The sequence below is a fragment of the Pinus tabuliformis genome, chromosome 8 (assembly GCF_031772625.1).
Source record: "Pinus tabuliformis cultivar Carrire ecotype Pingquan chromosome 8, CPIR1, whole genome shotgun sequence".
Classification (NCBI taxonomy): domain Eukaryota; kingdom Viridiplantae; phylum Streptophyta; class Pinopsida; order Pinales; family Pinaceae; genus Pinus; species Pinus tabuliformis.
The window spans coordinates 387,367,818-387,378,151 of NC_142294.1; positions in this window are offsets into that span (position 1 = coordinate 387,367,818).

Genomic DNA, 10,334 nt, shown 5'->3' on the forward strand with positions numbered 1-10,334 from the left:
CTATACAAATGGTGCTGGTGGTGCAGGCTTGGCTACAGAATCTCCCTCCCAATCTCTACATGTTTTTTATGCGTTTAAAACACTTTCCCGTGCCTTTTGTTTTTATGTTTCCATGTTTTGAAAAGGTGTCTCATATATATATATGAGATATCTATTATATATATATATATGTGTTTTGAAAAAGTGTGATATATATATCTATTATATATATTATATATTTTATATATAAATATATATGTGATATCTATTATATATATATTTATGTTTTGAAAAAGTGTGATATGTATTTTTATGTTTGTTTTGATTTTTTTCCACAAGTATTTTATTTTTAAATTTATTTATTTTTTAAAAAATATATATAATTATAATATTTAATATTACTATTTTTTTAAATAAAAATGATTTTATTTTCAATTTTATTATTATTGTTATTATTATTTTATTTAAAATATTTGTTTTCCTTTTTTAATATTTTTTATTAATTTAAAATATAAAATAAGGTTTTTGGTAGTATCATGTTTTAATTGGAGTGTTACTTTTAAGTTTTGGGATCAAAATGGTATTGACTTTTAAGGGTATACAAATAAGTCATAATTTTAACTATGAAATGAAAAATGGGTGTTATTAGCATCACCATTTTTCAATTCAAATATTCATTTTAAAGTTTTTATCCATAATGGTATAAATTGTCATGGTCATAGTTTCAAACAAGTTGTACTTTTAACCCCTAAAAAATGAGTGTAACACTAATAGCACTCATTTTGATTTTGAGGGTTTATTTTTAGGTTTTGTTTGCAACATTACATATCACAATTGCAAATTTTGTAATTAAACCCCTTAAAAAAATGGATGCTAATAATAACACCACTCTTTGAAATGGGGTAAAATAAACCTCAAAAAAATAGAACTTTGGACAGTTCTTGTCAAGTTGGTAACTATGTTAAAATAATACATCAATTATTTAGAAAGAAAGATTCTTATGTCACAACCCTTAATAACATCAACACCAACTATAGCTTGTGACCCATTTCCAACTTCTTAGGCTAGAAAGGAACTTATCATAGGGAAAGCTAGGGGTAGGACTTTCCATTGGTGAGAGACATTCAAGTTACTTTAACTTTCCTTTCCTATCCAATCTAAAAATGTGCCAAGAGGAATGCACTTTTATGTTAAATTCCTCATCCATAGACTATGGTGATCATATTCCATAGTGATTTAGTAGTGAGTGATTAACTAAATAGATGTGTATCCTTTAGTCCCCATCCTCTGAAAGACTTTGGAGCAATATTTTTTCTCCAATTAACCCAGTGAGCACCCTTGTATTCACTACTTCCCTATCATATAAAATTAAAATTGTACTTCATAATCTTCTCCAAAATGCAATTAGGGATATGGGCCAGTGTATGCCAATACACAAGAACAACCTCCAATATAGACTTTACTAAAACTAAACACCCATCTCTACTTAGCCACATGTTGTCAAATATTTTACACTTGTATTAATCTTTAAATATTTTCCAACCCTAATACCTTTCATTGATCTCTTCCACTTAGAAACATCCAAAGCTACACTAAGTCCTTATACCACCTAGAGAAATAAATAGGGAGAGAGAGGGAAACTTACCTTAGCCCTGATATGAATCAAAGGAATTAGAGTGTGCACCATTAATTAAAAAATTCAAAACACAAAAGTAACATATACCATGATCCGTTTGACTATGGAGTGAGAGAAACTAATTTGTATTAACAATAATCTTAGATAAGAGAGACCCTATCATATGCCTTCGACTAATCAAGCTTGACTACAATAGCAAGATCATTTGGGCTTTTCCTATGACTTTGTGAATCCACCTTCCCTTATGGAGTCCAAACTATTCTACTAAGATAAAGTTGGATAATAAATGCTTAATCCTATTAGCTAGAACCTTGACAATAATCTTGTAGAGGCAATTACATAAAGATATGAGTCTATATCCCTCAAAAGTATTAGGGCAATCCACCTTAGATGTCATAGAAATAAATGTTGTATTTATATTCCATGGAACCTTCCCTAATAACTTAATGTCCTCAACCACCGGAAGAAGATCCTCACCTAATAACTCGATGAAGGTGTTGTGTTGTACAACAACCCCCCATTTCATAAAATTTTTCTTTTGAAATCATAATAGGAAATGGGTCCCTTTTAAGATTAGATATGTGAATAAATTGGTATTTACTTATTAATAGGAAAAAACCCTCATAAGAAGTTCAATTGAAATATGATTTCCCTTTTGAAAACAATGAGAAAAGGGCCCTTTTTAAAAAACAAATGATAAAGCTTGTATTATTGCGATAAAGCGATCGCATATCGCAATAACAAAAGGAACATAAGTAAAGGCACATTGAATAATTCCGATCCGAAAAGGAAAATCGCTATCGGATATCGGGGAAAGACAAAGCACATCACCTATAAAGCATTCCCCATTCCTCCGATGCGATAAAGGCATCGCTATCGGCAATCAACACAGGTAAGTGTTGCGTTAATTGAGCCACCCTCAAATCCCCTGACGCGATGAGGCGTATCGCCATCGGCGATCAACAATTCACAATGGCACAAATAAAGGAACCCAAGCCCGGCCCCGATTGCGATACATTAAATCAGGGCACGTATTTCTAAACATAATAAAGATTGGCATGCATTGTATCACCTTCAGTGATTGAATGATATTTTGGATTATTATGTAAATCCTCCTTTTCACGACGCCAATCATCAAATGCGATTAACCGCCAAAATATAAGTCACGCTTGAATCAATATACATTATGATGGATTATTTAAAAGCTCCCTTATCATCACTGACAGATGAAGCGACCAATTAATGAAGGAGTTATGCCGAGATTTTCCACTTAGATTCTATCTGCGGCAATTTTTATCGTGATTTTTATTCATACTCTTTCATATCGGCTCTTGCTATCTGTTTCTTTGTATCACGCTAGTCTCCCTTCCTTGTGCAGAATTCCACCGAAGTTTCAAATTTTAAGCAAATGGGGAAGAAATCTAAGAGGTCCGCTGCGGCAACAGCCCCTGCAGTTACTATCCAGCCCACCAGTGACCCAGGACCAAGCAAGAAGGGATTGATTTCAGACACTACATGTCTCGGCCTGGGAAATACCAGTTGGCAAAGCATTTATAATCTGATTGAGGCTGAAGAACCAGAGGAAACAGAAGAAGAAGCGACTGCAGACTCAACCAACAAATCAGAAGCTTCGCTAAAGGATTTGGCCGACTCGTTTCTACACATGATAACAACTTGGGAGAAAATTCTCCCTTACACTGATGTGGTCAGATGGGTGGTTGAACAAATCCCTATTTCTAACAAGACTTTTTGCACGGTGGATGGAAGAGTTTTCGGTTCGTTTCAGCTCGACGACTTGAGGAAAATGTACCATTTGCCCGAGCTAGAGAAGAAATACAACAAAGCTTTTCTAAAGAAATTCGCAGATGAAAATGAGACGGAATCAGCCCCAATTAGACAGTGGAGACAGAATCCAGCAAAGCACAAACACGAGTCATCGGGTAAGTACTCTATGGATTCCTTAGCATCTCCTTACTGTTACACTGGGGCGATGATGTGTAGGATATGGGGGATGCATGATTCTGCAAGATTTGATATCGAAATGGTTCCTTTAATGGAAGTAGCAACTAGTAGTTATATCATGGATTGGGCCAATATATTGTCTGATAAATTAGCCTCTGCAATTCTCGATTTTAGATTCAATTCACGCAAAACTACCCGGACTATCCCTCCTTTCTATTATAGTGCTTATGTCATCGATATGCTTTGTTTTAATTCTGAATACCCAGTACTCGGGTGGAGGTGGACGCCACAGGACCCCAAACCAATTCACATCTACCATCAGATGTTATGGAAGGCACATTACAAAGACCACTTATATCAAATCTGTAATGGTTTTATGTTGCCCATTTATTATGCTATCTTTGATAGGCCTGCCCTAAGAATTTCCGAGGAGGCCGAAATTGATTTAACTGCAGTAGGGAATTGGTTCGGGGAAGATAAATTCACGTATATACGGGTGTTTGGTAGTGCCAAAAAACCCCATGTTCTCCCATTATATGTGCCCGATAAACTGTTGGCACGTGAATTAGCCTACCAAATCACAACTGCTGGAACGTCCAAAACTCTTAGGACTTCCAAAAAGCAGCTATGGCTCGTATTCCCTTTAAGATGTGGTGTTTACACCATACTTGATTGGAAACATGCTGAGAAGTAGGCAGGCAAAATTAATGTGCTCAACCTTGCGACCATCCCTAGTAGGCAATTCGATCCCCGGAAGGTTGCCTACAATGTGCTCGAACAGGCCAAACTCACCAAGTTTGACCATGAAAAAGATCAATTTGATGATTTGTTTTCTTCAGCAGAATCCTTGTCTCAGGTTAAAACATTGGCTAGAATGAGATATAATGATGAAGCAGTGATGGAATTCAATAGGCTTAGGGAGCAGAGGTTGCAAACTCTGGCTCTGGACTTGTTGGCCACTACACGAACAACTAAGTCAAGCGAGCTTGGGCAGAAGAGCATTGACGAGCCTCCCGCTAAAAAAGAAATTCCCAAAAAAGAAACAGAGTAGGAGAAAGGGAAGCAGCAGGAAAAAGAGCAAGAAAAAGGGAAGAAGCATGACAGTGAAGTTATTGATTTGGAGACTCAAATTGATCCAAAACTCCTCCAAGAGTGGCAGCAATTTGACTCCATTATTAATAATCCAGAGACTCCATCAAGATTCGGCATGCCTCAAGTGACAGTCAGCCAAGAAACAACCACAACTACAGTTCCGATGGAAGGAACCAACGGCCTACCCAGTAGTAAGGATGCAAAAATAATCCCCAGAGATCCATCGGATCAAATTGTTTTACAGGTAGAAGACATACCACCACTAGACGTCTTTTACAACCCTAAACACAGGGCTGTGGTGAAAAGACAAAGGAAAAGGAAAAGACTTGATCAATCTTCCTTTTTGCCAGATTAAACAGAGATGGCTAACGTGGTGTGGAAGGAGGAACTGAACCCTTTCGATGACCTTACAAACTCTCCTAGTATGCCAGAACATATTCGGCAGCCACAATGGATAAGGCTTCGGAAGTGAGCAGTCTCCTCAAGGAAAAAGATCAAATGATTGATTCATTGCAGTTGCAGGTGTCCGAAGCACAACGGAAAATAGATCAATTGGAACAACAGCTAGCAGCACAGCGGCAGACCAACAACCAATTAACTGAGCAATTACACAAAGAGAAACAGAGGATAGATTCCAGTGCAGTGCAGAAACAGAAGGAACTGTCTGAAGCAGTGGCCAAATTAAAGGCAATGAACGAACAAATGAGCAAGACTAAGGATGAGCAAATCGCTCAACTGTCGCAAGAAGTGGAAAAGTTCAGGAGCCTTCCTCAAATAGCAGAATTCAGAATAGAAGCTCTAAAAATCAATAAAGCATTGATTGCACAACTAAGACTACTATGTCATAAAATTTCTTTGGCTAAACCTCTTTGTGAAATTACTACAGCTATAGTTGATAAATCAGTTGAAGCCAGACAGGAATTGGAACAGGCCGATGAAACCTTAACCAATTTCCTCGCCTGGCAAGACTCCCTTGAAGGACAGGCTTTGGATCTGCCCAAAATTATTGAAGCACACAAAGACATCTTGTTCCTAGAGTGGCAGACTCAATTAATGAAGGCAGAAAGAGAAACCTTGAGATGTCGGTTATCTACTAGCAATTTAATTGAATTTGTCAACGACACTCTTTATCTATCTAATATGATTTCTCAGTGTAACCCAGGAAAATTAACATCAGCCAAAGCTTTGGAACTAATAGGCAACCAGGAGCTGGAAAAGAAAGGAAGATTAATCGCTGGCATCCAAAGTCTAACTTGGGATACCTTTTGGATTTTCCTAATCAAGCCATATAGTCAGAGGGCTGATCCGGATTTAAACAGGAACGCAACAAATTACAGAGATAACCATATACACAAAGATGCAGTGGAAATAATACTTCATTTCATTAATGGAAAATACTGAAATATGCTTACAACCAGAAATGGAAATAAACCAGCTAGGGCGATGGTAGCTTATCTCTGAGAAGAGATGTGATGGCTACATGCCTCTGAACTGTATTACAATGAGGCTCGAAGGCCTATTTATTGTTGAGAAATAATGGAAAACCCTTAACATTCCAAAACCTAACCCTAGGAGATGAAACGCCAAACTGTGGGCCCCGTTTGGGGTAAATTGGTACATCAACTTCCCAGGGTCGTAACTTTGGCATATGATCTCCGTTTGACGCGTACAATAGCTCATTAGAAAGATCTATCCGAGCACTAAACGTCGTTTAGGGCCTCAAAACGGCTCCGGAAGTTCAAGACCCGAAAAACTGCTAAAAATAGTAAGTTGTGCTACAATTAAGGAAACTGAAAATGCTGAGAAAGACAATGGTGGGGGTCCAGGTGGACTTGGCAGGTGGCCACCAATATCCACCTGGATCATTCCTCCCCCCTTAGGAAGCAATGGTCCCCATTGCGTTGAGCTCCTCCATGAGATGAGGAAACTTCTGCTGAACTTGTTCCCTGGTGAGCCACTTGCCCTGCTGAAGGAGTTGGCTTGCTTTGACAACTCGATACAGTTGGATATTCTGTTGGCGAGTGTTCTTGATCTGTGTGTCCATGATTCGATCAGTTGCAGCTTGTTCCATGCAGTCGGGATTTAATTCTGTGGGTTTGAGCTGTTCTGCAATGTCGGATGTGTCTAGCAATGGTGGAAAGTATGGCCGAAGGCGGTCCACATTGAACACTGGGTGCAGGGCAAGGAATGGGGGAATGCTGAGCTCAAATGCATTGTCTCCCATAGCCTTAGTAATGGTGTAAGGACCATATCGGAGTGGTCTCAATTTCCGATAGGCTCCAGTAAGGCGTTCCTTTTGCAAATGCAACCAGACTTTGTCGCCCACCTGAAACTTGTGTGGCACCCGGTGTTGATCATGTCGCTGCTTGTACTTGGCATTTGATTTCTCAAGAATGTCATGGACCTGCTGGCGAATATGTTGGATGCGCTCAATGAAGCTGGTGGCCTTATCTGTTTCGGACTGGACATGAGCTGAATTAATGTGAGTAGCTGCAAGTGGCATGGCCACATCAATGGGGCATAGTGGCTGGAATCCCAAACCCACCTGAAAAGGGCTATGGCCAGTGGAGCTGTGAAGAGCTCGGTTGTAGCTGTGCTGAACATAGGGGAGGCTCTCGTCCCATGTGCGTGGATGCTTTGAGTTATACATGCGCAGAATGTGCACAATCATCCTGTTGACAACCTCTGTCTGGCCATCAGTTTGAGGATGGAAGGCTGTGGACTTTGTGAGTTTGGTGTCCAGCATTGACCAGAGACTGGACCAAAATGTGCTGAGAAACCGACTGTCCCGATCTGAGATGATAGACTGTGGGATCCCAAAGTGCACCCACACTCGTTCAAAGAAGAGTTTAGCAGTGGCTTCTGCTGTGATATTCTTCTTGCAGGCCACCATAATGGCCATCTTCGAGAACCTGTCGACGACCACAAAAACACAGTCATTTCCATGCTTAGTGGAAGGAAGGCCTGACATGTAATCCATGGAGATGGATTCCCAAGGTCGACTAGGGGTAGGCAACGGGGTATAGAGGCCGTGCTTCTTAATGGTCGGTTTGGCAATGGCACAGGCAGTACATGATCGGATGTACTTCCCAACATCCTGTCGAAGATTCGGCCAATAGAAATAATTTTGCAGTACTGCCACTGTTTTCTCGACCTCGAAATGCCCAGCAGCCCGACTGTAGTGTGCTTCCCAAATCATCTTGGCACGCTCGCTTGAAGGAACACAAAGGTGACCGAGGTGGCATAATAGGGCATCCTGGAGGTGAAAATCTGCAACATGCCGACCCTCCAAGAGTGTCTGGTATGTGTGGCCGAATTCTGGGTCGCTTTTGTAGAGAAGTGGCCAATCAGAAGTCTCGTGCCCACAAGAGTTGAGCACGGTGGTTAGCGCCATGATCGGTGGTCGACTGAGGCAATCTGCAACATTATTGGTGCTGCCCTTTTTATACTTGATATTCAAGTGAAACTGTTGCAGGTATGTAGACCACTTCTGATGGCGATCATTCTGCAATTTCCCTTGGGTCTGTATGAACTGCAGAGGTCGGTGGTCTGTGTGGATGACCGTTTCCTTCCCCAAAATGTAATGCTTCCATTGTCGGCAGGCCTGTACAATGGAATACATCTCTTTATCATAAGTGGGGTACTTCCGGACTGTGTCTGAAAGTGTTTCACTGTGATATGCCACTGGATGTCCATGTTGAGTAAGGACTGCCCCAATAGCATAGTCAGAGGCATCTGTCTCGACCTCAAATGGTTGTTGTAAATCTGGTAACGCGAGCACTGGTGCCGTGCAGAGGCGATCCTTCAACTCCCTGAATGCCTTCTGTTGAGATTCAGACCAAAAGAATTTTGCTTTCGCCCCGCCCTTGGTGACTTGACTCAAGGGCCAAGAAATATGAGAAAATCCCAACACAAACCTGCGGTAGAAGTTGGCAAGACCTAGAAAGCTGCGGAGCTCTGTTAGAGTGGTTGGAGAGGGCCAATCCCGAATGACTTGGATCTTGGCTGGATCGACATGCACCCCCTGTTCATCAATGATGTATCCCAGATACTGAACCTGGGTCATGCCAAAAGTGCATTTCTCCAAATTGGCACATAGCTTGTGTTGCCGCAGTGTTTGGAGAACCTGTCGGATGTGGTGGAGGTGCTCTTCCCAACTCTGGCTGAAGATCAGAATGTCATCCAAGTATACTACTACAAAGGAGTTGGTGAATGGCCGCAAGATGTCATCCATTAGCCTCATAAAGGTTGCAGGAGCATTCGTCAATCCGAAAGGCATGACCAACCATTCGAAGAGGCCCTCCTTGGATTTGAAGGCAGTCTTCCACACATCGGAGGGTTCGATTGGTACCTGGTGATATCCTGACTTCAGATCGATCTTGCTGAAATATTTCGCCCCCTTTAGTTGGTCTAGGAGGTCATCAATCCGCGGGATCGGGTACCTATTACGGACAGTGATCTTGTTCAGCGCCCGATAGTCAATACAGAGTCTCCACGTCCCATCCTTCTTCTGTACCAACACGATCGGGCTCCCACAGGGCGATGAACTCGGACGGATGTGACCTTTCTGCAGGAGCTCCTGAATCTGCCTCTTGATTTCATCATTCTCTAGAACGGAGCGCCGATAAATTGGTCCATTGGGTAGCGGCGCACCTGGGGTCAGATCGATGGAGTGCTTGACTTGACAGTGCAGAGGAACCCCTGCCGGGGAGGTGAAGATGTCCTCGTACTCCTCCACAACCTTGTCCATCTGTAGTTGTCGTGCAGAGGGACCCCGTTTGGAGGCCGCGGCCACTGTCTTCTTCTTTCCTTGAGGGCGTATCATCAGGAAAACAAATTTCCTGGTTTTGGAAATGATCTTACTGCATTGTTTTGCAGTAATCAAAGAGATGGCGGCAGGTGGTGCTACCTCTGGTATCCTGAACAACTTATTTCCCAATGTAATAATAACAGCACGGGGCCTTGATTCATACACAGCATGTCGCTTCCACAAGTATGGTTGTCCTAGTAATACATCACAAACTTCAAGGGGAGCAATGTCACACAATACCTCATCCGTGAAGGGCTTGATGTTGTATGGAAGGCGACACTGCTGGCTCACGCGAAGATCTCGTCCTTGGTGAAGCCACCCAATGGTGTATGGTTGTGGATGTGCTGTGGTCGGTAAGCCCAACCGCTTCACGACCTCTGCCGAAATGAGGTTCTTTTGACTCCCGCTATCAACAATGAACTGTATCGGGGAGCCCTTTACCCACATCTGGGAGTGGAAGAGACGCTCCTCCTCCTCTGGATCTTCGGGTTCATTTTTCTGGATCTTTGCGGTAGCAACAGTGGCGCTGGGATCCGCATCAATGATCTGCTTCCCTTTTTCATACCCCTTATCGGGTTCTGACTCAGAGTCGGAACATGCATCTGATTCTGAAACCTTTAGCTCAGCCACCAGTGACTGCTTGGCCCGACACTCACTTGTGTTGTGAGTGGAGCTCTTATGGAACTCGCACCATTTTCCAGTGTCTTTTCTTGGCTTCGCGGCGCTGTTCTTTGCTTGCAGCTTCGGCTGGTTGTCTTGGGCTGTCCTGCCTTGGCTTTGTCCTTTGTTCTGTGGTTTAGGGGCACCTTTCCCCTGCTTTGGATTCGCAGATCCAAAGTCTCGCTTCTTTTGTTT